The following is a 27,926-nucleotide window of genomic DNA, read 5'->3' as shown; positions in this document are numbered from 1 at the left end:
GAAATCAAATGTTGGATTCTTAGGGAAGAAGGAAGCTGACCTCCCACAGTGAGCAGCTTAAGGCGCGGCTGCTGGACCTGCTAGACATCGTTGGGCAGCTTGGGCTCTGTCCCAGGCTGCAGATTTCCAAGGGTGGGCGGGTGCTGGCTCCTAGGATCTTGGCCCACGAGCCGGAAGCCTGAGAATCTCTTAGCTTGCTGGTTTCTCCGTGACCTGTGAACTGGAAAGCTTGGTGTGGCAGCTCAAGATGCAGGTTCACCTGCTCATGGACGGAACAGCCATGTGAGCAATTTCTGTCTTAGAGACAGTTCAAAGCCATGGGCAGTCACTGCTAATTTTCAAGAATTCATTAAAACCCTTCAAGCTTCCAGTAGACAGATCCACCTTGAGGTCAACAAGCAGCAAATTCCTGTTTACTCTGCAGCAGCTCTGTACATCAGCCTGTTGGTTTCTAGTTTTGTTGCTCTGTGTCAATAAGCTACACATGGATAGAAAGAAGATAGGACTACAGGAGGAGAGAGAGGTAAGTGGAGCATTATGCATGATGTGATCAAAAGGTACCGTGAGATTTGGCACTCTGTGACTTTGGGCTCTTCCCCAAAGGCAAAATGACCATAGCAGGTAAGTTTTCTGAATCAATCTAGGACACCTAGGCAGTCATGGCAACACAGCTGGAGAAAGTCTGGCTGATGCCCATCCCAAGGCAATGACCTTAAATGTTTTGAGCTATGAGCTCCACAGTCATATAAATGTGACTGGAACAAAAACTTGACAGGACTGTCTTTACCCTTACCTCCCACAGTGAGTTCTGATATGTTCGACTCTGTCTTTCACACCGGCGGAAAAGTACCAGGTGGCCACACTGAAGGCGGGATATGAATCACTGCTGTGGAACCTTTGAAAATGGTCTCGATAGTTTCTCATGAAATGAGCTCACCCCCATGCCCTGGCCTGCAGTGATAATGGTAGGCCTGGCTGGGTGGTCACTGTGGACCAGGGGAATGATGGGCATTCAGACTCCCAGGCAGATTATTACTGAGAAGCGGCCACATAGTAAGGAACCATGATGCTACACAGAGAACATGGAAGGAGAAAGGAAGGTGACAAATTAAGCCCAAGTGTCTGTCCCTGAAACGCCCCCAAGCTCCTTACCCGGTGTCTGCCCATCTCATGAGGCTCACCTCTCCCAGGAAGTCTTCCCTGGCTGTCTTTTAAAAAGCACTTGACTCTGCTATTTGTTTGATCTCTCATTATCCCTGGCCAGCTGGGTCAAACCCCTTAATGTTATCCACATTCTATTTCTTCTAGGGAATCTATGAAAGAATGGAAAGGCTTTATGTTCTAATACTTTAAAGCATTAAGATAGCAACAACGATTGTTCTCCATATTGTCCTCCCAGAAGGTGAGTGGAAGTGTGCCTGCTGGCTGGGACCGTACGTGTTCATTTGAATGGCACATGTCCAGGACTTTGAGACCTTGGTACAATGTCTGGCTGCTCCTGAACTTGCTTTATTCCAGCCTGGCCAGTGGGCCCACCCGAGACTCCCCACCATTTCCATGGTTACTACATGGCCATACCAAAAGGCAAAGCAGCAGCCTTCTGGGAACTTCCTAGAGCACCAGGACCACTGAGGAGGCAGAAATATCATCAAGAGTCTATGAGGACTGGGCCCCTCCCCACTTCCAGGTTTTGCTGGAAGATTGTGTTTAGCAACCTCCTTTACAGCTGTACTTTGGCCACATGACTGGATTCTGGACAATGGAATGTGGATAGGAATGATCTAACGTTAGATGGATCTAATGATTCCTGGTCCTCAGAGTGGAAAGTCAGACCTACACAGTACAGTCTGAGCTCACCAGGAAGTTCTAGAAATGGTTCCTCAGGATGTACCAAGGAAGGTAGCTCTGGGGGGTGGACAGTCCAGTGGAGCAAGGTGAACGTTTCACAGAAGCCTCCTACAGGATAAGTAAGATCTTGTGACCAGTTGTTCTAATGATGGCTCCCAAGGAACCCTCCTCCTGGTATTCGTCATCTTCTGTGAGCTCCTTCCATATGGACTCTGGACTTGGTCATGAGACATGCTTTGGCCCATGGGACTTTGGAAACAGGGTGCACTGAGCTTCCGTGAGTGTTTGTGCCCTGCGGCTTGCTCTCATGGAACACAGCTTCCCAGCTGTCCCAGGTGAGTCTGGTCCACAACCACGCAGCTGTGTGAGGGAGCCCGGGCAAAACCAGCAGAACCACCTGGGCAAACCACAGCACTGCGGAAAATAAAATTGTTGTTGTCTTAAGGCTCCCAGCTCTGGGACATCAGATAAGTAATACAGTATCGTATTCATGTTTGTCTCTCCAGAACCTGTCATGCTGCCTCAACCCATTTTTGTTGACATGAACTTTTTTCTCCTAACAACCCCGTCAGGTAAGCATTACTATCATTTTGTGTTTACTTTTAATTATAAGAGTCACAGAAACTCTTGCTCCTGCCAAGCCCTCATTCTGGGGGACCATCTGATTATGCTCATTCTTGTAGAAGATGTAATCAAGGTCAGGCAGATGCAGCAACTTGTGTCAAGCCCCCATGGCAGGACTCTGATCACCCATACTACATATTTATTCTTAATGAAGAATTGGAAACCTTTGCCGTCTACTGGGGCCTTATGTGTGACAATAGCTAAGTGATCTGTGTATGTGGTAGCACTGTCACTCCTGTGGAATCCACCTGCCTGGAAACTCAGGACAGCTCTGCCAGCCCCCCAGCCCCCCGGTTCCAGGGAGTTTGCAGAGATCTTTGCTTGGGGATGCACTGAGCCCTGCTTCCCCCTCTCGCACAGGCGGTAAGGCTCTGAATACACCCAAGTAGCTGGGGATGCTACTTCTGCAGGGTCACAAATTGAAGACATTGGTTCTTGGGTTACTGCTTAGAGGATGGCCACCAAGGAGAGCCTCCGGATTCATGTCACGTTGTGACGCTGAGCAAATAATCAGCCTGTTGTGTGCTGTTCCACTTGAATGCTGGCATTGTTTGCTCCTGCAGCCAGCTCTGTCGTTCTAACCCACATGCTCAGCAAGGTGAGCTGCGCAGCACGAGAGGCCGCGGGATCATGGACATGCGCGAAGCACAGACTCATGGGCACCTTCTTACATGCTGTCCTGGGCATCTGCCCTTAGTGGGGTGGGGGGTCAAGTCTTTGCTCACTTTTCATCTTTCCCTTCCTTTACTTATTCTTGCTTCCTCCCGCTGAGCACGCAGAGGTGAATTCTCACCCATCACATGTGGGCATGATGTGTCTGCACCTCCACCCTCTTTGCTCCTTTCCCATCAAAGCATCTTTGTGCAGCTTGCATTTGGCAGTGCTTGAGGAATGCAGTGTGTGGACAGCGCAGGGGAGAAGTAAGGGATACAGTCGGGCCCAGATGTCAGACTCCCCCAACCCAAGCTGTCTGTTGGGACAGAACTCCGAGGAAGAGCCCCCTGCTAGGGTTCCCAGGGGCCAACTGCCCATCAGGCATGGCAGCCCTGTGTCAGCCCTGCGGTCTGCAGAGGCAGCTGGTGCCTGACACAGTCTTTGTCTCCTCTCCCTCTGAAGTCATTCTGGGACACAGGTGTGCATCCCCCAAAGCCAGCCGGCAGAGGAGATGAATCAGCTTCCCTGAAAGACGTGCCCCAGAGCAGGCTGTCAGCTGAAGCTCGCTGGAGGAGCGTGGCACCCCTCCTGACCGCAGCCGAGGAGAATGTGAGGCTCGCCGGAGAAGAATCCCTGTGATTCTTTACAGGAAGAATGCTGACCACAGATGTGCAGCATCTGGCTGTGATGGGGGTTTCCCTGCACCAGAGAACAGCAACCAGCCAGTTCAGGAGATGCCTAGAGGAGTCTAGACAAGCACTTCCCCGCTCGCAACTCTGCACTGCGGTTCTCAGAAGTTCAAGTTTAAGTCCAAATCCCTCTCTCTAGCTCTTGGTGGTTTGGTAATGTGCTCTCCTCCTTATTCTCCATGGTTCCTGATGTCTATGATTGAGACCCTAAAGACTCAGATTCCTGCCTCCAAGTCTTTTCTTTTGCCATTCGTTCTTCATGTCTGTTCAGTCACCACCCTTGAACGGCTGTCTATTTTGTTAGGACTCTTCCCACTGCAACTGAGAGAATTTCAACTCCAACTGGCTTTAAGCAAGAAACTACTGAGTTAAAAATTATTGAGCTCTGTAACTTAAAATCTAGGACTATTTGATTTTGAAGTTAGGTGTAGCTGGATTCAAGAGTTCAAATGACTTTTTCCGGGACTTGGCGTTAGCCTATTTCTCCAGCTCTAGACTCTGTTTTCTTTCTATGTTGGCTCCAGTTTCAGGCAGGTACCAGGTGGGCTGGCCCTAGCATCCTTTCTCTAGAAGGAGATTGCTCCTTTCCTAGTCTGTGGTCCTGGGTATCAGCCATCTTGGAACACATATGAGCTCATGTGTAAGCTAATCACAGGGGTCAGGGGTGGACAACCATTATTTCTTGGGCTTGGGTCACATGTTCACAGCAATCCCCGGGAAAGTAGTCTTTCTCCAAAGAAAATCAGAATCTTATGAGATAAGGTGAGTGGGCGTGGGACAGGGAATGTCAACAGTCACAATCAGGCTCTCAAGATCAAATTCATTCTACAACTCTGACCTTGCAGGCTTTCCAGGGAAGCCCAATCGTGCTTCTCTCTCTCACTTTTGTAGCACTTCACAGTTGAGTATGGGATTTATCACCTATGTCAGGCAGAACATCAAGATCCACCATACTTTGGTTTGGCAGGACACTTGTTGGTGTTGGTGGCCAGTGTGCTGTGCCTTACACGTCTCTTACTCCACACAGCATGGCTAGCACTCTGCTCGCTGCCTACTAATTACTTGACAAGTTTTTGTCCGGTTAAACTGTCATGTAGAGGCCAGCACTTGAGCTGGGAGCCGAGAGGTCTGCATGTAATCAAGTCTCTCAGCTTTGACCAACAGAAGTAGCTGCACAGAAAGGGCACTGAACAGGATAACAGCTATTTCTGTCAAGTGCTTTGGGTTTGCAGCACCTATGTTCCAGTTCTCCGGAAATGACCTTGAGAAAGAGCTCAAATGCCGCACGGCGAGCTGCTCAAGGCGAGCGTAAGGCCAAAAATTGGGTAAAATTGGAAATTTCCTTGGAAACTCCTATAAATAACTTACAAAGTGGCATTTAAAAAGTAATCCTTCCATATACCCAGAATACTCTTTAAAATCCAGAGATAAACCTTTTTCTTTTCAATGCACCAACATGATACCATGAAACATGGTTCAGCCACACTTAGACAAACGCTAACACGCCCAGACTTGAACATTATCTCTCCTGTGACGCCTTCCTGCCTTGAAGATGGAAATGTCAGGGCTCTTTCAGGGACTATTTATTCTTTCAGCACACAACCCTAGGGGACAGCAGGGGTCACTTCATGTTACGTTGTGTCGTCAGTAGATGAAGTCCCTAAAATAGTCCTGCAGGTTCCAATTTATGATTAGGCAAAAAGATTGGTCCTTTTTCCTGATCAAAAGTGAATCAAAGCTTTTCAGACAAATCAACAAAGAAGTTCTACTTTTGATATATTTAGAATGGATATGGTAACATATTGCACATTATTTAGTGAGAGCACGTATTCTTCTATGCAGTATTAAAATATAACTGTATATGCATTTGTCACTGCAAGATTTTCACAGGTGGATACCTTAGCTTTGGTATCATTCCAGGGACAGATGAATATATTGCATGCATCATCAAGCAAAATCTTCTGTACTATTTAAATTGTTATTGGACATTATTATTTTGTTCTCTCTGCTTTTCACCATGTGTAATGGGTGGATTCATGCACGTTAATTATATGACAAAGTCCCTCGTCTTAATTTAAGATGCTGATTAGAGACTTAGAAGGTGGCAGGCATTGGGCTGGGTACAGGGACTTCAGGGACAAGATAGGTACAATTTCTGAGCTAACAGTTTTACCAGTGAGGGAGCAGAACTCACAGTGGTGACTACGAAGATCACATGGCAGGTAAAGAGGCTGGGATTTGAACCCAGGCCTTCTGACTTCAACCCTGAGCTCCTCCCAACAACTCCCCCCTCACTTCTATCCAACCCAAGTCGTTTCTCAAGCCAGTCAGACTGCTGGAGTTCATTACAGAAGAAACAGGCCACTGGGACTGGCCTTCTGCCTTGGCACTGGGCTTTGGAATGAGTTCATGTTTGGTATTGAAATGGGCTGGGCGAGGTGGGGAGGAATGCTAACGAGGGCTCTGTCCGTGCCGCCGGCCGCTCCCTGTCCTGCCCACCAGCCGTAACGGCTGGCTGCTCTCCTTGGGTTCCTTATTGATTACAAAGAGTTGATTGCTTCTGATGCAAGGGGCCGAGCCAACAGCAGTTAGAGCTAAGCCGTGCCCCCCCAAATTACTGCCTTCTGGACTAACGGGCCGCTTTCCCGCGGCCCCTTGTCAAGGACAAAGAGGCCAGTTCTGTGCTTGCCTCGCCCTCATCCAGGATCTGATGTGCATGTGCTCCTTTCTGTGTGTACCCCGAATACCCCTTATCCCAGAGTCTCCGACCCACTGTGGGGCTCTGAGGCCCTGCCCTCGGAGGACCTTGAGGGAGGCTGCACATAGGACCAGCCAGAGGCTGTGGCTAACCCTGGCGCCCAATCTGCTGACCTAGCCCACTTCAGGGTGGTGGAGCCAGGCCTGGCGCCCCTGCTACACAGAGCACGGCACTTAGTGAGTTGAAGAACCATCCTCACCTTGAAAACAGTGGTGACTCCTGCTATCCCTGTGCCAGGGCGGGTCTCACTTCATCTGCTCATCAAGGAGAGCTCAGAGTGGGCCGACGCTCAGGTCAGGATTGGTGCCTGTCAGAAAGGTAGAAATAAAGCACTTAGCCGAAGGAAAGTTGGCTTCTCATACAGATGTGTGTATTTACCCTTTGGAAAAATGTCACTAATGGTGTTTTAATAATGCTTTATATGCCTAGAGGCCAATAATAAGAAGAACTCCTTATTTACCAAAGCAACGGCTAGCCCCTAATGACGGGCTAAGTACCAGCTACTGGCAGGATATGTAGTGGGTAAATGCTGTGTAATTACCAAGCAGATTCATCATTATTTCTGTCTTATAAACCAGAATATGTGTTAAATAATACTTTGGGGCCACTGAAGGTAATTACCAACCCCATCTCCATAAGAACATATAATTATCCTATGGTTACCCTGTGTTTACTGAGCAAATCTATGCAATTATTATCTAAAGCCCAGATCCTGCCCTCAGAGCCACAAAAGTGCACCCGAGGGCAGGGCTGCAGCGTGGACACAGAGTCACAAAGGATGGGGCACACGCTCTCCAGATTCCAGCTCTGCCCGCCTCCCCGGGCTCTAAAAACCACAGGCGCATTTTGTGAGTCTGTTCTGGGGTCTCTGCCTCTCCCTTCCCATCCTACTTCAGCTCCCGCTCTGACCGCCTGCTCTGAGCATCCTCTCACCTGAGTCAGCTGGGGTGGTGCTAAGGGCAGTGCCCAGCACCCCCAGACAGTCTGCAGTCCTTTGCTACTATTGTAATAAATGAGCACGAATGCATGTCCAAGTTGTTCAGCCCTTAAAGGCACATGAGATAATAATGTCACCATGAGATGATGTCACTGTGAGAAACCCCACCCGTGCCTGCCCTGAAGACTTGTTCTCTTCCTCTCCAGGCTGCCTGAGCCCCTCACCCCAGATGTCTTCCGCGGTCATTCGCATTTCTGCCAGGTGCCATCTTGGTCCATGTTGACCTCTGACCTCTCTCGCTGAACTTTTGAATTCCAGCTCTGGGCTTATTCATCTCCGTGTCTCTAACACCAAGCACAGGAACAGAGGCACAGTAGACACCCGTGACATGTTTGTTGAATGAATTGTAGTCACTCAATAAACACATTGTTTTTGAAAAAAGAGTCCTTCAAAGGCCTGTTTGACCATGTGAGGGAGGCACTGAGCCAGAACCACAGGTTTTATTTTGTTTTCACTAGTGTGGGTTTATGTGGAGGAGCTGGCTTTTGAAAGAATCGCAGAAAAGATTTCTGTACTGCTCTGATGAGTGAACAACAGACTAATTAATTCAAAACAAAGAAAGATCCTAAGCAGCAGGCTCCTTTCTGCTCACTTCATACTGATGAGTTGACCTTTGACCTTGAGGCTGGGTCTCTAAGCAGGACCCTGGATCCTTTGTCCCAGCAGCCGAGGCTTGAGCCCTGGTGGTTGCAGAGCAGCTGAAAGCAGCATTGTTAACTCTTTTGTTCGCAAGGTCCCCAGCTGGTGCCCGGTCACCTTCTTCCCTGTTTGCTTGTGTGCTCCTAAGCGTGGGGCTGGGGAGCTTGGTATTAGCAAAAGATTAGATTTTTCTTTCTTCATCACCAGCTGCTCCTCTTCCACCTGATTCCCCCTCGTCCTCCATCCTTTTTATTTCTTTAGTGTCAGAATCTCTCCGGGTGAATGGTAATCAGGCCGACCACAGGTTCAGTGTCCTGGTAGACTCTTGAATGCGGTAACAGGAACAAGAGCTAAATCACTACATTTGCCATCTCAGAGAATTCCCCCACACCTTGCATCTTTTAGTTTGACCAACAAGGCTATGTGGCAGGCATTTTTATCCTTCTCATTTGGCAGCTAAGAAAAGTAGGTCTCCAAGCTGGCAGGCAACCTGCCGGTCACTGCAACCAGGACGCAGTAGACGAGAGGTGAGGAGGCAGCATCTCCCACCTCCTAACTCTATGCTCTTTCTGGAACATCAGTCACCGTGTCTGGGGTGCTCTGGAGGACACAGACAAGCTGGCCTAGTATGTGTGCAGCTAAGGATGTTTTAGATGCAGTGCACTTAGAGTGACATTTCAGAACTTTCTGTAGACAGTCTCGTCATTCCTGGTTTTGACTGTAGGATAGGAGGATGAGCTGGAGCCAAGAGACAGATATTAACATGAAAGGCAAATGTATACAGAATGACTCACCCAAATTCTGTCCATTCCACTTGACCAAAGGCATTCTAAGGCCAGTGTGTGCTCAGCGGGGCTGCTGGGGGGCTGGGGGTGATCCTCAGAAGTGTGATTCTCTCACTGTTAAAGGGGTTTTCATTCTCTGGGAGAAGCAAGATGGATAAAATCTGACAGAAAGCATCAGATCCTGGTGATGTGCCTTAGAATGAAATGTGTTTTTCTGGTTTTTTTTACTAAGATACTTAGAAAAAAGTGAGGTTTGCCACAGACCTAGAAGAATGCTTCATACTGGTGTAGGGGACCGGGTTGTGGCTAACTAGTGAGCAGGAAGCTCAAGAAACTGATAGGGCCCTGTGTTCATGTAGACTGTGGCCGGATAACAGGGACAATCACTTATAGATGAACAAGAGCTAACACTGATTAAGCGTTTCCTAAATATCAAGACCTGTGCTAAGTGCTTGTAGACAATAGTTCATGCCATTGCTGACACTGTGGCAGGTAGCTGGTCTTAAACGCTGCTTCCCTAACAGTTCGGAATGAGCACTGGACAGTTTCTTGTTCATGCACTGACTCTAAACGTTTGTTACCCAGAGATACATCAGGGGCCCCGTGGTTTGGCCTTTGCACCATGTCACAATGAATGAGCCACCGTTTAACAACAAATTCTTTGTAAAAGCCACTGAATTCTACTGGGATCTCTTGAGGAACATTACAGGAGATCCAACTTATCAGCCTCAGTAATGTTTCTTCAACTTTTCTTTCACCATTTCTATCACTTTTAATTTCTCAAACTTCACACATCTATCTTCAACCCTCCTTTGTTTGCTTGAATGCTAATGCTCAGATTTCTACCAAAAACTCTGTGACTAAGACTAAGTCACAGGCTCTAAGCCCTGTGACTCTTCATCTTCTTCTCATCTGTTGGGCCTTTTTCTTTCCTTGACTTCTTAATAACTTTCTCTCCAGTGAAAACATCTTTGCTCCATTTCATAAATCCTTACCCAACAGACTATCCTGACCGATGTAATAGCTTCCAGGAAGTCAACGGAAACATTCAAATGTCTCTTAGAAAAGAAGGGGAAAATGATAAATGACTAAAGCTTGAATTTGCTTCCTGGGGCAGGGGTTGCAGGATCAAGGACACTGTGCACTCCGTTGTATTTTCTTTTGCTCTCTCCTCAAGTGTGTGACTCCCATGTGTGTTGCTAGATTCTGAGAATAAAGAGCAAGAAATAGGTCCTTCTTCCATACACACTGCTGTGTATCACACTGGAAGTAAGCAGCAATTTTGGGAGGCAGGGAAGGGGTTGTGGAGAAAGAGGCCACATTACTGAAGTCAATATAGGAATATAATGGAATGAGATTTTGATCTCTTCAGCAGGAAGCCTGGTGTTTGTTCAGAAGACTTACAGACAGCGTGGAGGTTTTCATGTTTTCCCAGAAGAGGGGCAGAAATAGGTGCTCAGCGTGCATTAATTGAATGAACAAAAATAGCTTGCTTGTTGGGAATGTGTCTAAAGCCCCACCGCCCTTCTCTTAGATCTACAGAATAGGATCTAGAGTCCACCTCTTGCTGGAAGCTCTCCCTGGCCACTCTGTCTCATGGTGATCTTCTCTAAACCCAGCGGAGACACTGCATTCTTGGGCCTCCTTTCCGTTTTGCACTGAGCACGCTCGGCCCTGTGCTGTGGTTTCATCCCTGTGCACTTGTTTCTCATCTTCCCTCGGACTTTGAACTCTGTGAGGAGGAGACTTGTGGCTGGCCAGCCTCTGCCTCCTCCTGTTTCAGTGGTGGGTGGGAGCTCCAGGTTGGGAAGAAGGCTGTGAGACCGTATAGTTCGACTTCTTTATGTACGGGTAGGACACTGGGCAACCCTGCATGGCATCTCTAGCCAGGGGCTGAGCTAGGACAGGAGCCAACTGGGCAACACGCTTTGCACCACTGGGTGCAAAGTGGCTCGTGACTGACCACAGCTCTGCTCTGGGAAAGCCAGGCTGGCTTTCACAGGGATTTACCAAGGGCTGGTGAAGGCCTTTGAAGGGGTCGTCCGGAGCATGTAGCCCCCTCGTGCAATTCTGGAAAGCGATGGAGGCTGGAGTCGAGAAAGATGCCTTGGAAGTGAAAATGGAACCTGAAATCAGTCCGTTCCCTGTGACTCTGGATCCTAAATGGTGCATGGATGTTCTTACTTAGCATTTGCCGAAAGTGAATGCAGAATTCCCACCACCTCTGTGGCCATTATAATTTTCTTTCTGTTCACGAGGCTCCTGAGTTTCCCACTTTATAGATGAGGAAACAGAGACCCAGAAAGCAAAGACAACTGGCCCAAAGCTGCACGGCTGTTCTGTGGTGGAGCTGGGACTCATGCCCAGCCTGGTCCACCTCCAGAGCCCTGGCTCCTTCCCTCCCTCCAGCCGCACGCGCAGTGGGAGGCATTAGCCTGGCCCGCTGTGGTTCACCTGCTTCCAGGTCATCCACTCCGCAGCCCATGCTGGCTTTAGGATTAAGGTCTGTTGTGCATAGCGCAGTCTAGGAAATTAGTACAAGAAGCTGTGAACTCATGGGTGGAGTTTAGGGATGGACCAGAGGGGGTCAGCCCCGGGCTTCACCTTGCTTTGCTTTCTGGTACGGGCTTCTCTGCTTGTGAGGGGCACACCCAGCTACCAGCTCCTCTCGTCCTCCAAAGGTGGGCCAAAGTCGAGTCCTTGGGGAGCTCCTGTGTCACTGCAATCTTTTTTGGTTTTTTAATTTTAAGTTTTTAGTTCATCTTTGCAGTATGTTATGATCACATTCATCATGTAACAGGGAGTTGGTACATGTGCTCGATACCTCTTTATTCTTTTTATGCCCCCTCCATCTCTTAGTCGCCTTCCCATTTGCAAAACATTCATCTCCCCATTTCCTATTATCTTCCTTTCCTTTTATTGTGCTCTTTCATTTATTTATACTTTGAATTTCTCATCTAAGAGAAGCCATGAGATATCTAAGTCCATGTGTCTGACTTATTTCACTTCCCATTATGGTCTCAAGACACATCCATTTTCCTACAGACCACTCAAGTTCATCCTTCTCTGTGGCAGAGCGCTCAGTGCAGTCTTAGCCCTGGCCTCTGGGTGTGATCAGTGCCTCTCTTGCTTGCTTCCGGTCACATGGAATTCTCTTCCAGGCAGCTGCGGTCTTGTCTCTAGTGCTTGGACAGTACTCTTCCTGCCATGACCTGGGGCTTGCTTAATGAATGCTGCTTGAGTGGATGAATGAACACAAATAGCTGGGAGGCATCCTCCACTTTGGCTTTGCCTTTTCTCCCCCATTAGGCTGGAAACAGTAGAGACATGGGAGGAGATGCAGGGTGAGGCCAGGTGTGTGGAGGAATGTATGGGTGTGTAGGTATGTGTGCATGGGTGTGTAAGTATCTGTGCATAGGTGCGTGGGTATCCGTGCGTGCACATTGGCCAATCCTGCTCACCCAAAGAGAGCTCAAGACACCATCAAGCATGGAGCAGAGGCTCATTTCCACCTTATCTCTCTTCCCTCTCAACCTTTGCTGTCTGCACCGCTGCTGTCCATAGCCCTGGCTTCTGGTTTTACTTACGTATTTATACCTCATTTGGGGAGAAGAAGGCACAACGGAGCTTCAAAATAAACATGTGAAATAGAGTGTGGGATGTAGATCTGCTGGCTCCTGACACACTTTGCCAGATCCTCAGCTCCCCTGACCCTCTGGAAAGCACTTGTTGGAACAAGTTTCAGGTTCTCACTGAGCTTGGATTTCAGCTCCGAGTTTTCATCTCTCTAGCTCCCCCACATAGCACCAGAACCCATGAGAAACAAATATCTTACCAGAAACCACACAAACTGTCTTTTGCTTCATATTTTGGATAAAACAAGTGGGATTAATCCTAATTCAGCCAACGCACCTTCTTTCACAGTGTTTCTAGGGGATAGGAGACAGGAGCACCAAAAGCTAAGTCCTTGGACTTTCTTGTTAGAGCTCCTGTTTGTAGCATAATTAGCTGTTTACAAGCCTGGCTCTGCCTGTGGATTGCGAGCCCCTTAGGGCTGGAGACTATTATTTTCCATTTCGTATCTAATGTCCAGCATCCTGAGTGTTGGAGATAGAGCTTTGAGTCTGTGACTTGATACAGAAATAAACAAGAACAGTAGAACTGGTAATGGAGAAGTGGCAATCACCAATCTCAGCACCACTGTACAATAAGGTTACTGAACTCTTATCTAGTGCCCAGTAGGATTTTGAGAACTTTATATTATTAAGCTATTAGGTTGTGACCACAATTTAGTAGCTTAAAACAGCACAAATACAATTGTCTTTTAGTTCTGGGGATGAAAACTCCAGCAGGGGTCTTAGTAAAATCCAACTGTCATCAGGGCTGCATCTCTTTCTAGATGTGCTGGAAGGGAATCATTCCTTGGGCTTCGCGGCTCTTACAGGAAAGAAACCTTGCTTGGTTCCTGGCCACTCAGCTATCTTTAAAGCCAGTAACACTGCTCTCTTATGCACTCACCTCTCCCTCTGACGCTGCTCTCCTGTTATGTCTTCTGCTTCTGCTTGCGCTATGTTGGGCCCACTAGATAATCAAGATGAGCTCCCTATTTTAAGGTCAACTGATTAATAATCAACTTCCTTTTGCTGTGTAACTTAACATATTCCTGGGTCCTGGGGATTACATGGAAATTCTTGGTTAGCTGTTATTCTGCCCACTGCACCATGAAAGTGGGTATTATTATTAAATCTGTTTTACCAGTGAAGAGGCTGAGAGACAGAGATGAAGGAACTTACCAAATACCTAATCAGTGGGAAGGCGGTGAAATGGGATCTCAGTTCTCTAACAGCCATGCTTTTAACCATAACACGGTACCAGTTGTTGGTGGCAGTACTCAATTGTTATACAGTGATGGCTATGTATCAGGTCCTATGCTAAGCGTTTGTCCCCAGCTAAAAGTGAGACACCAAAATGGAGACTCGGACAACGTGGCTGCCATTCCTTGAGCATCTACCACCTGCCAGCCTCTGGGGTGAGGGAGAGAAGTGAGCGCTGCGTTTCCTCTTAGAGTGTGGAGTGGGTATGGGGTGCTCTGTGCCAACATGAAAACTGAGCCTCGGAGATGATGAGAGCTCTCCACCATGAGACTGCACTCATGGCACAGGTTGTGGACACGGGGTCGGCTGTGGGAAGAAGGGGATGGGAAATAAACACTTGAGAGAAAGCGCTCTGGACTTGGTAACTGGGATTTAGACTCAAACCAGTGTGGAGACCTGATGTGCACAATGGCCATTTCCAACTTCACAAACCCAGCACATTCAGCCCAAACTCCCGGTCCTGCTCCCACCCACTTCCCCTGCAAGCCTCCACCGCCTGGGAAATAGGTACTATCACGTTCCGGGAGCTGAAGTCTGCTTTTCCTCTAAGACAGCTTCCTCTGTCCATCATTCTCCCATGCTGTCACAGTTAATATGCAGCCATCTCAAACTCTATCAAATCTATCTCTCAAATGTGTCTCAAAGTTTTTCTACCTCTTTACTGGGCTGCTAATACCTCAGCCCCAGAGCCCCTCCTCACCTGGATGATGGACATGAACCCTGACCTGAGGCTTCACTTTCACGCCTGCCTCCTTCAATCCCTCCACACACTATGGCTCCAGTCCCATCATGCTGTTCACCTGATTGACATCCTCCTCAGGGCTCCTTGTTGCCTCCCTCTTTGCCATGGCTGCAAGTCCTGGTGTGTGTGTGGCCCCATCACACCTCTCTCTTTCCTTCTTCCATCCCTTAAACTAAAGTCTTGGACACCTAGGCAGCAAGGCAGGCTTGGCAGCACTCATCAGCTGAGCTTTCCTTGTATGTGCATTGCTGACACACACGTGGTGCAAAGAGTCAAGTGCACCAGGAGAAGAAGGGCATCTCCCCAAAATGTAATCCAAAGTAACCAAAAAGCTGACATCAGTAGAGGCATTCTTTTCACCATGGTGATCTCCATTCTCATCGTGACTACCACCACCACCAACCTTCTCATCACCATACCAACCATCACCATCATCACCACTGTCATCATTACCACCATCATCACCACCATCACCGTCCCTATCACCGCCATCATCACCACCATCATTACTGTCACCATTCGCACCATCACCATCATCACCAGCACCACGCATCATCACCACCATCACCGTCCCTATCACCGCCATCATCACCACCATCATTACTGTCACCATTCGCACCATCACCATCATCACCAGCACCACGACCATCATCACCATCCTTACCACCATCACCATCACCATTCTTGCCAGAACCACCACCTTCATTGCCATTATTACCCTCACCACCATCATCATCACGTTCATGTTTTGTTACTCCATTTTGTGCTCTTCTGAGTAGTTTTCATGTTTTATCTCCATTATCCCAACAACATTACAAAATAGTACACTTATTATTTCATTTTAAAGATGAGAAATAGAGGCACAGAGTGACTTGCCCCCCATCATGGAACTGGTGCCAGAAATTAGACTTGAGTCTAACTTTTTTGGAGAGAGCACTCACAGACTAAAAGGCAGAGGGTGAGGGAACACTATAGCAAACAGCTAATATTAGGACCAGGAGTAGGAATTTCATCTTGGAGATTTTAGTGATTGGTTAGGGAGGCAGTGAAGGAGGAAGGCATTTCAATTCAGGAGCTCATCTGAGCAGAAGATCAGAGGCATAAAGATGCAAGTGGTGTTTGGGCAAGAGTAACATGGAAAGGGTGAAGTGTGCACAGAGTTTGGTGGAGGAGGAAAAGAGTGAGTGATACAAAATAAATTGGAAATTTAAATTGAGAAAAACTAGTATTTAATTTTTAAAAGTTATGTAAGTTTTGACTAAGGCACTACAATCACATTTAAGATACTGAAGAGTTTCAGCCCTTCCCAAGTCCCTTCTCCCAAATCTTCTCACTCAACCCCCCAATTCTGAGCCCTGGTGGCCACCCACCCTTTGTCCATTCCTATAGCTTTGGTTTTTAGATCATCATATAAATGGGATCAAAGAGACTTATCATTCATCCACATCCTTCCCTGAACATAAAACATTTGAGACTCACTCTGCTGGTGAATATCAATAATTCCGGCTTTTCAATGTTGAGTTATTATCTGATACATAGATTTGTTTACTTATTCACAAGTTGAAAGACATTTTGAGTTGTTTCCAGTTTCTGGCAATTATGAATAACATCATTATAAACCTTACATACAGGTTTTGGTGTGGATAGATGTCATTTTTCTTGAGTAAATGACTAGGAGTGGAATTATGTCATAAAACAAGTGTGTGCCAAACTGTTTCCCATGGTGCTCATCCCATTTCACACTCTGACCAAATGGGGCAGGAAGCTTCTTAGCATTGTTGTCAGTTCTTGGGATTACCAGTTCTGTAAATTTAAATATTAGCTACTTGAATGTATGTCAGTCAGCTTTCCATCACTATAACAAATGCCCAAGATACTCAGCTTGTAAAGAGAAAAGGGTTATTTTAGCTCACAGTTTTGGAAAGGTCAGTCCATGGTAGGTCAGTGCCATTACTTAGACCTATGGTAAGGCAGAACATGGTGGTGGGAAAATGTGGAAGTGCAAAATCACTCACCTCATGACCAGAAAGCAAAGGGAGGATTGGGGGTGTGCTACCTAGAGTCCCACAGTCCCCTGAGGTAGCACACCCCCAATTACCTAAGGACCTCCCCCTGGGTTCCACCTCTCAAAGATTCTTCCACTTCTCAGTTGTAGCACTCTGGGACTAAGCCATTAGCACATGGACCTTTGGAGATATTCAGGATCCAGGCTACAGCAGTATGTGTTAGAATTTCATTCTAGTTTTAATTCACATTTCTCTAATGGCTAATCATGGCACCTACCTTCTAATGTACTTGTTATTTATATAGGTGTGTCATCTTTGATGCAATGTCTGCCTGCATCTTTTTCCCATTTTTAATTAAGTGTTCTTACTGTTGAATTTTGAGGTTTCCTTATATATTCTGCATCAAAGTCCACCATTAAATGTATGATTTATAGGTATTTCTCTCCCCAGCTTTGGCTTACTTCTTTATTCTTTAATAGTGTCCTGTACAGTGTGTTTATTTTGATGAAGTCCATCTTATCAATTTTTCCTTTTCCAGCTCATGCTTTTTGTGTCATTTCTAAGAACTTTGCCTAACCTGAGGTTGCAAGGATTTTCTCCTTGAATTAATTTTTAGAAAAAGGATATATAGGTTCAGATCTATTTTATTTCATTTTTAAAATTAATTAATTAATTAATTTTTGTCTGTTTGAAACAGGGTCTCCCTAGTTCAGGCTGACCTTGAACTCACTTTATAGCCCAGGCTGGCCTCAAACTCACAGCAATCCTTCTGCCTCAGCCTCCTGAGTGCTGAGATTGCAGATGTGCACCACCACGCCTGGCGAGATCAATTTTATTTGCCATATGAACATCCCATTTTCCAGCTTACCATTGCTTCTGTTCTTTATTAAGCTGCCTTTGAAATTTGCCAGAAATCAGTGGCCTGTGTTCATATAGGGCTATTTCTGGGTTCTTCGTTGTGGTTTATTGGTTTATGTGTCTGTTTGCCAATACAATATGTCCTTGACTTAGGAATGTTCAAATTGTGGACCTTCACAAATACGAATGGACCTCACATTCAAACATTCTCTGTACCACCATTGTAAGGTAAACATAAAAGTAAAAATAGTTTATTTAAATATATTTTTGTGTGTGTTGGTTTTTTATGCTTTGTGTCAAAGGTGTATGAGACTCACTTCATCAGACTTAGAAACAAATGCAACTTACCAACTTCCTCCTGGAACAGAACTCATTTGTAAGTTGGGAACTTACTGTACAATGTTTTGATGTAGTAGTTTTATTAGTAAATCTTGAACTCTGATATTACGGGTGGTTGTATTTTGCTCTTTTTCAAAATTATTGTGGCTATTCTAGTTTCTTTGCCTTTCTTTTTTTTTTTTTTTTGGTTTTTCTCCGGTACCGGGAACCGAACTCACGACCGTGCGCTTGCCAGGCAGGCGCTTTTGCCGCTGAGCTAAATCCCCAGCCCCTCTTTGCCTTTCTATAGAGATTTCTGGCAGCAATTTGTTGATATTAAAAAAAAGCCTGCTAGGGTTTTAATCAGGACTATGGAGAGAATCGCTGTGCTAGTAACAGTGAGCATGCTGAGCCGCGGACACAACATAGCTCTCATAACTGAGGTCTCTTGATTTCGCTCATCAGTGTACTTTAATGTTCCATGTACAGGCTTGCAGAATTTTGTTAGTTATACCTAAGCAGCTCATCATTTTTGGTGTTATTACAAAAATGGTGTGGCTTACTTAGTATCAATGCCTAGCTGCTTGTTACCAGTGGTCAGAAATAAGGCTTTGAGGGTTGCTGACTCTGTATCCTGCAGCCTTACTAAATCAGTTCTTATTTTCAGCAACATCTGTGTTGCCTTCCTGGGACTTCCTTGACTGACTGTGCTGCCTGAAAGCAGGGGTGGTTGCATGTCACCTGTCTGTAAGCCTCAGAGCTTTTGGTTCCTTGCACCAACCACAAATTCCAATATGATAAAAGAGGTTGTGAGGAGAGGGCATTGCTGGCCTCACCCTTCCCTAGTTTTAGCGGGAAGAATCGAGTCTTCTATCATGAATCTGATGTTAGCTGCTGTGCTTTTGTAGATGCTCCTTATCAGAGTAAGGAGGTTTCCTTCTATTCCTAGTTTACTGAGAGATATTTTAAAAATCACAAATAGATATTGTATTGTTAAAAATGTCTTTCCCAAGTCTTCTGAAATAATCATGCATTTCACTTTATTAACATGTTAATTACATTGACTGATTTTGAATTGTTGAATCAGCCTTGCATTTCCAGAATAAACCCCACGTAGCTATGAATCCTTACAGTGTCCTTTTATTACCTTGCTGGGTTAAATCTGTCGTATTGGTTGAAGACTTTTACATTTATGAACATAAAGAAATATTGAGAGCTAGAGTTTTAGATGTTTATGAAAATAATACTTAATGCAAGGTAGAAGTCCAGGAGGTGATAGGTTCTGTTATGAAAAGTACCTGAATATAAGTATAATGGTGATCATAATAATGCTCTCAAGCCCTCCTCCCATGGTAGGCATGATTCTAAACACCTTAAGTGTCTTCACTTCATTCTCATAACCTCACTGTGAGCTGAGCACAGTGGTCCTACAGTTTCAGTTACCTGTAGTCTATGGTATGAAAATGTTAAATGGAAAATTCCAGGAATGGCTCACTTTTTAAATTGTGCACCATTCTGAGTAGTATGATGAACTCTTGTGCTGTCCCATTCCATCTCACCTTGGATGCGAATCCTTTCTCTGTCCAGCACATCTACACTGTGTGCTACCTGCCCGTTGGTCACTTAGCAGACTTCTTCAACTTTATCTAAGAGCATGTGCACAAGTGGCCCTTACCTTAATAATGGCCCAAAGCACAAGGGTCGTGACACTAGCAATTCAGATATGACAAAAGGAACCCACAGGTGAAAAGGTGAAAATTTGTCATATATATATGTATAGATAAGGTTCAGTAGTATCTGTGGTTTTAGGCATTCGCTGGGTCGGGGCTTGGATTGTATTTCCCCTGGATAAGGGGGCCTACTCTGCTCATTAGATCCATGTTGAACCTAACCATTGAATTTGATCAGGTTCTTGTCCAGCTCTGTTTGTGACAAAATTGCAGAAAGAATTAAGCTCATGAACGGAGGTCCCACTGTTGAAGAGTTGGTGGGGTCCAGTTTTTCTCGGTCCTCTTTAGATTTTAGAGAAAACGTATTCCTTGTTTGGGTTTTGTTCCAGCCAGTTACACATGACCTGAAAAGCTGCTTACTTGACCCCAGAAAGACACAAAGCTCTGTGACAGGCCAAGGTTGCTGTGCAGGCTGCTGTCACTTAGGCCATATGGTCAGCAGTCCATTGGTCCTTGAAAAGGCCCTTATCAGGTTAATAATCCTTAGTTATTGTGGGCTGATCAGGCCCGCAGTCTCCCAAATGAGTGGACGGCGAAGGCTTAAATAAATGAAACAACTGAAATGAGTTTAGGGCTCCAGGAGGGTCCACCTCTCTTACAGAATTCGAGATTCTCTGGGTTAAGACCCTGACTTCCCTTGGCGGCCCATATTTCAAACAAAGAAGAGGGATACTGAAGAAAATGCAGGAATCTGTGCAGAACTTGGGAATCCCTTTAAGAACTCCAAATAATACTGTATGTTAATTTAGGAGAACTATGTTATCTCCCGGAAAGCCTTCACCACAGGAGTGTGATGCCTGCAGCTGCTGTCTCCTTTTAGTTAATTGGGGTTGGAGCCAAAAGTCCTCAGCTGTGACCTTGTCTTGTCCTTTGAGGCTCATGGCTTCACTCACAATTACAGCCCTCAGTAGGGACCAGTGACTCACAAATAAACACGGAAAGCCAATTGGTTAATATTAAGTCCTGCTCAGAACTGCTACATAGTGGTCTCCATCAGGCCTTGGTATCTAGGGGTGTCGTTAGGGGCTGTAGTAGGCTCCTAGAGGTTCAGGCCCCTCGGCGGAATTTGAAACAAGGCCCTATCACCACCTGCAAGCAAACTATTCCCTTTGGGGAAATAGGTTTCCACCTGCTGCTGGACTTGAGTAGAAATTTAATGCTTAGCTATGGGCCGGGACGTGTCCTGGGACCTGAGCTGTCTGACGTGGCTTTAGATAGCTGTACTGAGGGTGTTATTTGATGTACCGAGCTGTAAGGTTGGTGCACAGCAGCCATCCACCTCCAAATAAAGATAGCTTAGACATGATAGATCTGGGCATGTCCTGAAGGGATAAGCAGGTTAAGGGCAAAGGGTCAAAATGCCCATGGCTCCTACTCCTGTGACACTGTGTTCTCTCTTCCAGCCTGCACCTATGTCTTCTGGGAGTTCCGTATAATTGGTCGACAGAGGAAGAGAAGACTTGGGCCTGGGGTACAGAAGACTGCACTGTACACAGGCACCCCTTGAAAGTGGACAACTACAGCTGTCTGGGGCATCCCTGATGGGCAGGGTGAAGGGAAATCTTCCCTGTGGGCAGAGCTTCAGGCAGTGCACATACTTTGAAAGCGAAATAGTCAGATGTGTGATTATAGACCGATTCACGGGCTGTCAACAACCGTTTGGCTGCATGGCCAGGAACTTGGGAGGAACCCAACTGAGAAACTGGTGACGCTAAATGAAGGAAAAAGGTGTGCGGACCACCCTCTCTGGGCAGGAAGCGAACCTGAAGATATTTGTAAGCAATGTGAATGCTCAGCAAAAGGTGACCTCTAGGGAGGAGGATTTTTATGAACAAGTGCATACAGCAACCTCCTCTGTGACACCAGCCAGCAAAGACTGCAGCCTCCCTGTCACTGGGCTTGTGAACAGATTGAGTGGGGCTGCAGGGACAGAGCTTTTGCATGGGCTCAGAAACATGGACTTTCACTCACTAGGCTGGCCTGGCTGTGGTGACTGCTGACTACACAATCTGCCAGCCGCCAAGCCCAACACTGACCCCAACAAAACTATTCCGTTTGTGGTGAACTAGCCCTGGTGACAGACTGATTGCATTGGAAACTTCCATCATGGAAGGGGTGGTATTTTGTTCTGACTGTAATAGACAATCTGGATGCAGATTTGCCATCCCTGCACTCAATGCTTCTGCCTAGATCACCATGTGAAGATCTAAAGAATACCTCCTATGCCATCACGGCCTGCATGAGGAATTCACTTCTCAGCAAAGAAGTGTGGCCACAGGCACATGCACATGGGATTCACTGGTCTCGCCATGTTTCCCACCATCCTGAAAAAGCTGGCGGAGGAGATGATGGAATAACCTTCTTACACACAGTTGCAGCACTAGCAAGGTGACGACAGTACCTTACAGGACAGGGCAAGGTTCTCCAGCAGGCTCTGCATGCTGTGGATTAGCATCCAATATACATAGCCACGAATCAATAGGTGGAGAGGAGAATGATGCCACACATGATTACCCCTGTCCCCGTGTCCTTTAGCTCCCTGGCCTGGAGATCTTAATTCTGGAGGAAGAAATGCTTCCACCAGAGGCACAGCAGTAATTCCATGGACCGGAGGTGAAGACTGCTGCGTGGCCACTCTGGACTCTCATGGCCACTCATGTCTCGAAGCCAGTAAGGAAGCAGGAACTCACTGCACCAGCTGGAGTCACTGGTTCTCCTACCAGGGAAAGGACTGCTGCTTCCCAGTGAAGACGAGGAAGAGCATGTCTGGAGCACAAGAGAGCCCTTGGGGCATCTCTGCGTACTATGCCTTATTATCAGTAGGACACAAGGTTATTAGAAAATAACAACAACCCAGCCCAGGCAGGAGTACTAGAGGCCCTGAGCCTTCACCAGTGAAGGATTAGGCTACTTCACCAGGTAAAGCCCCATGGCCGGTGGAGGAGCTTGCTGATGGCAGAGAACACTGTACAGAATGAATAGTGGCAGAAGGTCCTTATCAATGCCACCTATGACCAAATGACCAGACACAGGAATGAAGACTGATTGCATAAGCGTTTTATCCTTGCTTGTTATATGTCTGTGTGTATTTATTAGCAATTGCCTTTGTTTTCCTCCCTTTCACATTCCTGTGTCATGTAATTTAAAGTGTATTGATTTATCATAGTGTTTAAGTATTATTCAGTTGACATAGTATTTAAATGACGAGATATCAAGGGGGAGGAGTAGACTTCATTCTAGGACTTTACTTCCGCTTCTGGAGGGCAGTTGCATACTTTCAGCTGTACACAGAATAGTTGTATCAAGTGGGGCAGAATCATGAGCTCGTTATTGTCTTTATTTGGGGCTTAAATCTGGTGTAGTGATGCACGCAGGTGCTGAATTGGCAGGGGGTGGACACACAATCGTTGTTCTATGTATTAATATGACTGGGCCACAGGACCCCCAGATATTTGGCTAAGTGTGCTGGGTGTGTTGCAGAGGGTGGACTGCCCTTGTCAATGTGTGTGGGCCTCATTCTAGCAGCTGAATGCCTGGATAGAACAAAGAGGTGTGGTAAGGGAGAATTCCCTCCCTGCCTGATTGTGTGTGAGCTGGAATAGCAGTCTTTTCCTGCCTTGGTATCAGACAGACTGGGGCTTTCACTGTTGATTTCCTGGTTCCCAGGCCTTTGGACTCAGACTGGAACAGAACCGTTGGTTCTTCTGGTCTCTGCTTGCTGAGTGTGGGTTGTGAGACTTCTCAGCTTTCAGAACTGTGTGAGCCAATACCTTGTAATAAATCAACTGCTGTCTCTTGTCACATATGTGCGTGTGCGCGCACACACACGATCCTTGACTTACAGTGAGGTTATGTCTCAACCAATTGTAAGTTGAGTTATTTCATAAACAAAAATGCATTTAATGTGTCAAACCCACTGGAAATCGTAGCTTAGTCTAGCCCAGCAAAACATGCTTGAAAACTTACATGAGGGCTGAGGGTATAGCTCAGTGGTACAGAGCCTAGCATTCACAGGGTCCTGAGTTCAATCCCCAGCACTACAATACAAAACAAAACAAAACTCAGCCTACAGTTGAGTAAAATCATCTATTGCAAAACCTCTTTCATAATAAAGTATTGGCTCATGTCATTTATTGTATACTTCACTGAATGTGAAAACCAAAAGTTCCGAAATCCTAAGCCAAAACATTATAAGTTAGGGATCTATTTCTGTCGTTTCACTTCTCTGGCGACCCAGACAAACACAGGGGGAGAAGGAGGAGACGTGGGAGTGACACCATTGGGAGAAGGAGCCCAGCGCACACAGGACGTCCCAGGCCTGATAAGGACCCCTCCCCTTTCTCTGCATGACCAGGGAGGAAATCATCAAGTTGTGAGCAGAACAGTGGCTAGAACTGATTTGGGTGTTAAATTTATAGAAACATTACTCTTTTGGGGGGGGGGGGACTACCGATAGAACTCAGAAGCTCACACTTGCCAGGGAGGTGCTGCGCCACTGAACTACATCCCCGGCCCCAAAGCATTGCTCTTCCGGCAGTCTTGAGGTGAGTGCTGAGGTCCAGGGGCTGAGCAGGAGTACGAAAAGGCAACAAAACAGCAACAGCAATGACTCAGGGGAGACGCTGGCATTAGACCAAGATACAGTAGTCCTGGCAGAGGGGCAGGAATGGTCAGGTTCCTGACAGGCCTTGAGGGGTCTGGGTCTCTTTGCCCTTTCAGCCTCCCTTGGTGATGACCACTCTAACAAATACAGCACCTGGCCTTGCATTTCACGGAAAATAGGTGCAGACTCAAGACCTTTGTTCCCAGGAGACCCGTGGGCTCTTTATGTAATTTGACTGAATCCTACGCTGGGGCCAAGAGAGGAGAAACACCACAAAGCCCAGGAAATGCAGCCACCAGTGCTTGCACTTCGCTTTTTCTCCCGGGCTAGTGAGAGCATCTTGGGATCTCGCACGTGCAAAGGAAGCTCGTCTAAGTCACGTAAGCCCAGACCCCAAATGATCACCCCTTCCAAAGGGACTTTATCCAGCTAGAGGGTGGCCTCACACACAGACTTGCATCTCTTAGCCACTCTTTCATTTGTAGTCCTTTTAAAAACACAGGCCTGCAAAGATCTTTCCTGTTCCAGAGCAGCAGAGGGGGCTGGAACTGCTGTGCTAGCCTCTGGACTGGGAGAAATGAGAAGCACAGTGGAAGTCCTGTCCGGGGCTCCCAGGAAGTCTGAGCCCAGGGCCGAGATGCTTGGGTGGCCGAGGGCGTGGCGTGTGGTCAGCTGCCTCTGGGGTAAGTAAAGGTGTGCAGAGTCTTTGCTGTTCAGGGCTCACTGTATTGTTTTGGAAATTCTGTTTCCAGAATAAAAGAGCCTTCATGTCTCTAAAGCTCTAGACTCTGGAGTCCTCCAGTTGATTTCTGCATGTTGAATAGAGTCTTACACAGGTTCTTCTCTGTCCTGTACTTCCCAGAACTAATCAGTTTCTCATAGGTCTTTGTACAGACCCGTACTTTCCCCGCTCCACCCATACCTGTGCTTGTCAAGAAATCTTCCTCTCCAGAGTGTCTTTCCTTACATTCTGCTTGTCTCCGAATTATTCAGAGTGAGCTAGGACATGAAGTTCATTGAGAACCTTTGTTATCACTATGTGAAACTGCTTGGAGTGATGGGCACTTGGGGGATTTTTCTCCTTGTATTCTACACTTAAGACACTTGACCCAGTAAGACAGGTTCCTCCTTGCAAAGCCACTGCCCTCCCCAGTCACACCCCCAACATCTCACAGCGGATTGCCTCTGCTGCTACCGCACCACCTACTGGCACCTCCTGTGTGGCAAAGTGTGGCCGTGCGCCGAAGAGCCCGCAGGGTCAAACCGAGGCTTGAATTCCTGCCCTGCTACTTTCTACTTGTTCCTCCTAGACCATATTAAACCCCCTGCACTGACTGTCCTCATCTGTAAAATGGACATAAAGTAGCATCTCCTCCAGGCCCCTGATGAGAGCCTTCCAGGCTGATGGATGAGGCTGGAGTTCAGAGAGCTTGGAAACAGCTGTCCTGGACAGGAGGGGTAACTGTTGACCATGGCGAAGAACAATGATCACAATGGAACAATAACCACGCTGGGTGCTCAGGCGTGACTGCGTTTAGTGGGCAGAGGGCAGAGGGCAGAGGGCAGCGGGGAGGAGCGAAGTCTGGCTGGGCAGGGTCATTTGAGGGGCCAAGGTGGGCCCCACACACATTTGTTCCCTGGCTGTCACGAGACCTGGCCCGACCTCTTGAGAATGGAGAAGCAAAACGAAGGCAAAGCAACCTGCTCACCCCAACATGTTTCTTTCTCCTTTAGGATAAGCAACAATAATAACCCTCTCATTCCCCAGCCTCACGTGTCTCGAGGAGCTTTCTAAGATGGTAACAACACTGTCCACTCAGATGTCTTTTCTTTTGGAAGAAAATTCTAACACAAAGTCTTAACCGGGGGCGTCTGGTACAAGGCTGGTCCAGATGGTCATGTCTACTTTCCTTATCTGAAACACTCGTGTGGCTCCTTGTGATGAAATCCAAACTCTCTCCATGTCCCGAGAGGCTCTGCGAGATGTGAGCCCTGGCTCGTCCTCTCACTGTCTTCTTAACTGGCAACGCAAAGCTAAAATCTCAGCCTTTGGAATGAGCCTGCCCCATTTCAGATCTTGAATCTACTCGCATCCTCGCCCTTTGACGTGGGGCAAGCCGTCACTGGGAAGCTACTCTGGGGCTCTCTGAAGCGCCAAGCCTTCCTCCCTCCAAGAAGCTGGAACCATTTCAATAGCAGGCGTTCACTGACCCTCTTTATTACTAAGAAAGCTTGATGGGACCTGCAGACGTCCAGCTCCACCTGTGGAGTAAATCTGAGGTGTTCAAAGCAGTAGAGAGCCGAAGGCTTCCTTCTTCCTGTGGCTGTAGTTGGCTTATTCCATAGAAGAGTAGAGAATTTAGGCTCTTTAGTGGGGTAGGGGGGCAGCGGGCCAGGATACTCTGGAAAAAGTCCCGAGCTGGGACGGAACGAAGTTCGTGTGCTCTGAGCTTTTCTCAGTCTCCATAATTAGACACTGCAACACTGGGGTTTACACTGAGAAATATACATTTGATCTCCATCCTGTTTCATGGGACAGCAGCTTCTAAAACGCCTGTGGAAGTGGTAGTGCTTTTGCATGCTAATGAGGTGAGTGGCTGGAGGCTCTTAGATAGCCTTGGATGGGGGCTGGTTGTCAGGGGAACCCATTCTGTGGTGAGAGGCTGAAGCCCCACCTCCCAACCCCTGCAAAGGGAAAGAGACCGAAGGCTGAGTTAATCACTGGTGGCCGATGATTTAATCAATCACGTGCACACAATGAAACCACCATAAAAATCACTAGGACAGGGTTAGGGTAGCTCAGAGGAAGGACTAGGAGGTTGGCACCCCCAGAAAGGACAAGGAAGGCCTCCATCTCTTCCAGTGCCTTGTCTCATCCATCTCTTCCATATGATGCTTCCTGAGTTGCCCCTTTTATAACAAATGAGTGATCTAACAAGTAGTGTGTCTACCTGAGTACTTGGAGTGTTCCAGCAGGTGATAATCTTCCACGAGGAGGGGCTTGTGGGAGCCTCCAATTTGTAGCCAATCAGAAATACAGGTGATAACATGTACGGGCGCTTGGGACTTCAGACTGTGGGGTGGGGCCGTCTCATGGGACTGGTCCCTGTGGGATATGACACTGTCTCCAGGTAGATGGTGTCAGAACGGAGCTAAGCTGTAAGATACCAGTTGTGTCCTCGGAGAACTGGGGAGTAGTTGACCTACACACCTGGGGTCAGAAGTGAAGTATCAACAATGATAAAGAGATGTGTGACTACAGAAAGAAAAAGGGTTTTTTCCTCATTGGACACGACATCTTCAGGGAGGAAATGAAAGGTAGCAGGACAGGTGCAAGCTCCTTCCCAGGCCTTCTGAGAAGGCTGCTTGCTGTGTACTCATGGCAGAAAGCCAGGGAGCTTCCACATATCCTTTCTGTTCAGGTTTCCTCACCTGTGAGAGTGATTGTCTTTTGATATTTGTTCTGGTTTATATCCGGACGTCCCCCAAAGCATCATGCACTCATAGATGGGACTTTTGGACCGTGGTTGGATTCCGAGGGCTTAGAGCTGACTTGCTGGCTGGAGGTGGGGTCTAGTGGGAAGAGGGAGGTCCCTGGGGGTGTGGCCCAGAAGGGCTTTTTTCCCTGGTTCCTCCCTTCACTCTCTACTTCCTGTCTGCCATGCTGTGAGCAGTTGTGTTCTGCTAGGCCCCACTGTCATACTGTCCAGACTTGGAGTCAGCCAACTATGGACTAAAACCTCCACAAACTGTGAACCAAAATAAATCTCCCCTCCTTTAAACTGTCAGGTACTGTGTCTC

The 27,926-nt window shown here is 47.1% G+C and overlaps 1 long non-coding RNA gene across 1 annotated transcript; it reads left to right on the top strand.

Moving 5' to 3' along the window:
* The first annotated feature begins 1,330 nt into the window (after positions 1-1,330).
* On the top strand, positions 1,331-21,029 carry LOC102019237. Its single transcript, XR_259450.2, has 3 exons — positions 1,331-2,183; positions 2,355-2,420; positions 20,926-21,029. It is a non-coding gene; the product is annotated as an uncharacterized LOC102019237 (long non-coding RNA).
* Positions 21,030-27,926: the final 6,897 nt, after the last annotated feature.

This window comes from Chinchilla lanigera, unplaced genomic scaffold, assembly GCF_000276665.1.
Source record: "Chinchilla lanigera isolate Chin_1 unplaced genomic scaffold, ChiLan1.0 scaffold00004, whole genome shotgun sequence".
Taxonomy (NCBI): Eukaryota; Metazoa; Chordata; class Mammalia; order Rodentia; family Chinchillidae; genus Chinchilla; species Chinchilla lanigera.
This window is presented reverse-complemented; position numbering and strand designations above follow the sequence as displayed.